We start from the raw sequence: 5379 nt of genomic DNA on the forward strand, positions 1-5379 counted from the left end.
GAGTTCAAGTCCCGCGTCGGGCTCTGTGCTGACAGCCCAGAGCCTGGATCCCACTGCGGATTCTGTCTCTCTCTCTCTCTCTCTCTCTCTCTCTGTTCCTCCCCCACTCACATTCTGTCTCGCTGTCTCTCAAAAGTAAATAAAGAATACAAAGAATTTTTTTAATGATAGGTTTCAAGAGCTATCACCATCTCCCAGGTATTCTGATACCTGGTTTTCATGGAGATGATACCAAGACGCTCCAAGTAAGAAATAACAGTACCTTTATTTACCAACCAATGCTAGACACTGGCTAACACTTCTAACACACTTTATTTTGTTTCATCTTTATTATAACCTCACAATGTATTCTTCCCCATTTCACAGACCAGCCTCTGGCTGGGCACAGTTTAAAACTCGTTTCCCCTCCTCCACTGCCCAGAGATTTCCCGTGCCAAGCACGAGTACTTTCATAGCGAGAGTCAACGTCTGGCCCTGCCGTTTTGTGTCATGATGCCAGATGGACCAGCCCAGTGGGCTGGAGGTGTGTACCTGGAAGCCATTCCTATACCGAGATAGCCAGCAATAAAGTGACCAAACACAGAAGTGACTTTGATCCTCATAAATCTATCTCACTAAATTCAGATTAAACGTATCTCTAACTCAACTGCCTTGGATGACTCCAACCCCATGCAACAGGCGGGGGGAAATATAGCAGAGGAGAAGCTGAAATAGGGTGAGAAGTTGACTCATTGAGACTTACTTGTGCAAATTTTGCAACAAAAAGGCAAATATGTGAACACATTGCTAGGACCCCTCTCAGGGCCTCAAAAGGGGCCCAGAAGCTTAAGCTTTATTAGCTTCATGGTAAATTGGCCTCTGCCCAGGGATCCTGCCATTGTCCAAAGCATTTGGCATTGACCTCAGAGCTCACTTCATGCTCGTCTGAATAGTCTCACTGGTAGCTTTAAGGGTTGATTGGACTTTTGGAAGCAGCCAAAATCCTTTGGACTCAAGTGTTGTGGTTCAGGTAATTGGTCAAGCTGTGGAGTCCTGTTTTCAGGTTAGAACTATGGTGGTGTTCTTCTGCAGATCATTAGCTGAATCTGAGAACAGTTCTCTGAAGCAGGATGTTTGCCCTGCAAATCACAAAATATAGCCCAGGATCATTCCAAGATCATTCAACAAAGAAGCAGATTCCAGTTTGCATTTCCCAAGACCCAAAGCCCAGACTGTAACGCAGCCAGTTGTCTGCCTCCTTCAAGTGCACAGACAGTGGAACCCAGGGCAGAAGTGCCCCTTGCCTATACGCTCTGGACTCTAGGGATTTGCTTATCCTTACGGCTGACAACCACTATGAGCTGTCTTTGGGGAAAGGTTTTGTTTTGCCCAAACTTCATCCCATGGCTTTAATCCCACTGTATTTGTCATCTTCAGCCTCACTGAATTCAGAGAAAGAGAGGCTTCAACCAGCTTGCCAGAGAGGTAAATAGGTTTAAACTTCACCACAGATGGTCTCATCTCTCAGTGCCAGATTTTCCTCAACAACTGGTGTGGCTAGTGACGTGGCAAAGAACCGCAGCTAAGCCTGGCTCTTGTCCACCTCTCGGATAACAGAGACCAACAGGGAGATGGGGAAAACGGAGAGTTTGGGGTGGAGGAAGGGAAAGGGAGCAGAGGGATCGAAGGAAAAAAGAGATCTCTCACGTTATAAGCTTGGAGAAATATCTTAACAGAACGAGAATGGGAACTTTAGCATATTGTGTGTCAGACTTGTTTACTTTCATGCCTCAACCCACAAAGGACTGATGCCCCCTTTCATTTTGAGTCAGGCCTCTATCAACCCGAAAACATTCTCTTTCATTCTCTTCTTGGGTTTATGGACAGGGGAAAGGTAACATTTAAAAATTGTTTATTATTTTCAACTTTCATTCTGTCTCTTCCCCTACATACTCAACCCCTACTTTCTCACTCTTTCCAATTTCTTTCCCTCAAAAACATGGCAATTAGAGGAAGTATGTGTTTGCCAGTGCTGTGTGGCCACACCCCAGCATTTGACTATAATGGGGAGAAAAAAGAGAGGGAACAACAGAAAGAAGGAGGGGAGGGAGAGGAGAGGAGAGGAGAGGAGAGGAGAGGAGAGGAGAGGAGAGGAGAGGAGAGGAAAACCAAGACCTGGCCTGTTATTTTTGGGTTGTCAGAATCCTTCTCTAGCAAACCAGTGCCATGCCATGGTCGCTGCACATCTCTAAGCCTGGGTGAACACAGACCACTCAGATCTCCATAAATTTCTGGGATACAGGAGGCTGAAGAAATGCTACTAGCAGCCGTCACGGTCCAACCAATTATCCAAGAACTGCTCTCCTGATCAGGTTTTGTGCTAAACTTGCCAGAGGAAGAAAAGAAAGGCTGATGACTGCTTGTTTGGCATTTCTTTGTAGTTGGGGACTTTTCTTCCCCTGAGGTGGTTGTTGTTGTTAACCGGAGTTGTGTGAAACCCCTTCTGTGCAGAAACTGGAGCTTCCGCTTTGAAGCTGAAGTGTCTTTGTTCTTCACCTAAGTTGGTGCCATTTTCAACAGGAGCGTTTGTATTGAAGTCTGGTCAATGCCCACCACCCAGAATTCAGTGAGGCTATTTGCCAGGTGGGAAAATACAGGGATGGTGGGGCCGGAGGGGACAGTTGTGGGGTGGGGACAGAGGAGAGATGGGGAGGATTTGCCTGCATATAAAGGTACAGAATAAGATGCTGTAAAAGTTGCTTTGGATTGGTGGCTTAGAGCTCACTGTTCTCTGGAATTTGAATGCTCCAAAAAGGAGTGTTTGGGGCCAGGAAGGGGAGGGGAGAAAGGCAAGTGGGATGTATTGTTGGATTGCAGAAAAAGAAAAGGGAGTGAAATCGGACACTTACAAAATATAATTCTAGTAGAACCCCTTGATAACTGGCATGGAAACCAAGAATGGGTTTAGGAAATATTAACATAGAGGGCAGTCGTTTCTAGGGTTTTCCCCAAACACACCAATCTCACTTTTTGAAATTTACATTAAAATTTTAATCTAGGAAATAACTCAAATGTATCAAATACTACATTTCTAATGCACTGGAGTAAAGTTGATTTCCATCTCATCCAGGCTTAGGTTTCAAGGTTGGCAAATATTGCTTATTAGCAAAGTCAGCTTGAATATCCTTAAATCTCCCATTAATTTGCTATGATTTGTTTGTTGTTGTGACAATTCAGCTAGGTCATGTAGTTCCTCCTTCCGGGAGGGAGTTGCCCCTAAAGTTGGCATGTGACTTTGCTCCTAATTCACCTCCACTGTATGTCAAAGCATTAACTTGTTGGCTCAGCCCTACCATTAATTAGCAGGTGAACTCAGGCAAGTAACTGAAGCTCTTGGCACTTGCCATGTATTTGTGGACTACATGGCTTGTAAGTCCCTTGAGGACTAACAACCTATGCTCTGCAGTTAAAACCTCATCCATAGGCTCATAGCATCAAACTGGATTTTAATGGTATGCTATACATTAGGTCGGTGACAGCGTCACTCAAGTAGGGAAAGGTCATCAGCATATGGGACAACCAACCAACGTGGCTCTGTTCTGGAGCCAGAAGCTCCTCCCCAAACTGATCGGACACCTGCAGTCCTCAGTGAGTACTGCAGGTGCTCGGTGAGTACTTGGGGCTCAGTGAGTACTCGGTGAAAACGGGTAAATACGTTATTACTAACTGGGAAAAAATACATCTCAACCCAAACTCTGGGCCAGCAGTCCCTCTTCTTCACGTTTTTTGGGATGACCTATGGTGTATGTACACTCACAATGTGGCACCCCTTCAAACCAATATTCTTGGGATATTTACTCAAGATGCGGAGTTGGGGGAAAAAAACCCCTCTTTTCAAAGTAACAAAAAATTGTTTTCAGAAATTGATTCGTGTCACTAATGTCCTCTCCTTGGCTGAATTAGATTCAATATACAAAAGAAAATTCAACAAAATATAGTGGGAAAAGATGAATGACTTAGAAATACGTTAAACTTAGATGTAATGAGCTCTTACATGCAAAAAAAAAAAAAGTACTCCTTATATCTTTTGAACTACAAATGAAGAAGCCCCAAGAGGTATCTCACAGGGTAAATCATCAAACTGCACTGACTGGAGACACATACATGGCAGGTGTGAGAAAACGAAGCTTCCTTTGGTGGAAATAAATGCTGGAAGCCTGCTGGCTGAAAAGTCAGCGCAAAGAATTCATAGCCCTGCCACTTTTCAACAATACAGTCACTTGTTGAATTAATGACCTAGCTGGACACAAGAAGACTGAGCCGTTCTCTCTTCTGCAGAATCGTACTTTGGCCTTAGAAATGGAAGCATCTATGAACATGGCTATTTTGCTGGCATTTATCCAGTATCAGCACCAAGTAATCATCAAAGAAGATCATCTTTCTGCATGAACGTTTGATAGCCAACATGAGTGGTGCTGAAACATCCAAAGTGCTCCATACCTTTTCAAAAGTCCGTTGATTCTTCCTGGAACCACCACATCAGCATTGCGCCCCTGGCGCAAAAGCGACTCCTTAGACAGGATAAACACCGTATTCGCTGGCGTAGCCTCTGGGCGCAAATCGTGGCCGTAGCTCCAAACCGGGCTGGGACTCAGTGAGCTCACCACCATCACGCGCATAAAGTGAAAACAAGCAGACGCTTGTCCTACTTAATATTGTGTTCGGTGAAACAGGAGATAGTATTGCTTTCATTAGAATTGGCTCTTTAGTACACAGTCTTCAACTCTCCATGACGGTGTGGGACAAAGCACTTCCGCCTACTGAAGTAGGATTTGCTCCCATGGATGTCTTGAAGGAAGGCACCTGTGTGCTTGAGTTGCAGGCGGAATCCGTTCGTGGAATGCCATTTTTTTTCCTGGAAAGAATGGCTTCTGTTACCACTGTGGCTATTTAGACGTGAGTATCTAGCCAACATTTTCCTAGAAAATGAACAAAGTGAGCCAGTCACTTGTCACTTTCAAGAAAACCGCTGACAGTATTTCAAGTGACGAAACTTGAACTTCCCAACGCAACTTAGAATTTTGCTAAGCTTATCACCACTACAGCTTCCCTGTATTTAAAGACTCTTCCGATGAGGTCAGCAGTGATAGTAATACCTTTTTATTTATTTTATTTTATTTTATTTTATTTATTTATTTTTTTAATTTTTTTTCAACGTTTATTTATTTTTGGGACAGAAAGAGACAGAGCATGAACGGGGGAGGGGCAGAGAGAGAGGGAGACACAGAATTGGAAACAGGCTCCAGGGTCCGAGCCATCAGCCCAGAGCTCATCGCGGGGCTCAAACTCACGGACCGCGAGATCGTGACCTGGCTGAAGTCGGACGCTTAACCGACTGTG

The 5379-nt window shown here is 44.5% G+C and overlaps 1 long non-coding RNA gene across 1 annotated transcript; it reads right to left on the bottom strand.

Moving 5' to 3' along the window:
* Nucleotides 1–246: 246 nt before the first annotated feature.
* LOC123381688 lies at nt 247–5126 on the bottom strand. Its single transcript, XR_006588996.1, has 2 exons — nt 4480–5126; nt 247–1118 (listed from the first exon to the last, which is right to left on the bottom strand). It is a non-coding gene; the product is annotated as an uncharacterized LOC123381688 (long non-coding RNA).
* Nucleotides 5127–5379: the final 253 nt, after the last annotated feature.

The sequence above is a fragment of the Felis catus genome, chromosome D4 (assembly GCF_018350175.1).
Source record: "Felis catus isolate Fca126 chromosome D4, F.catus_Fca126_mat1.0, whole genome shotgun sequence".
NCBI lineage: Eukaryota > Metazoa > Chordata > Mammalia > Carnivora > Felidae > Felis > Felis catus.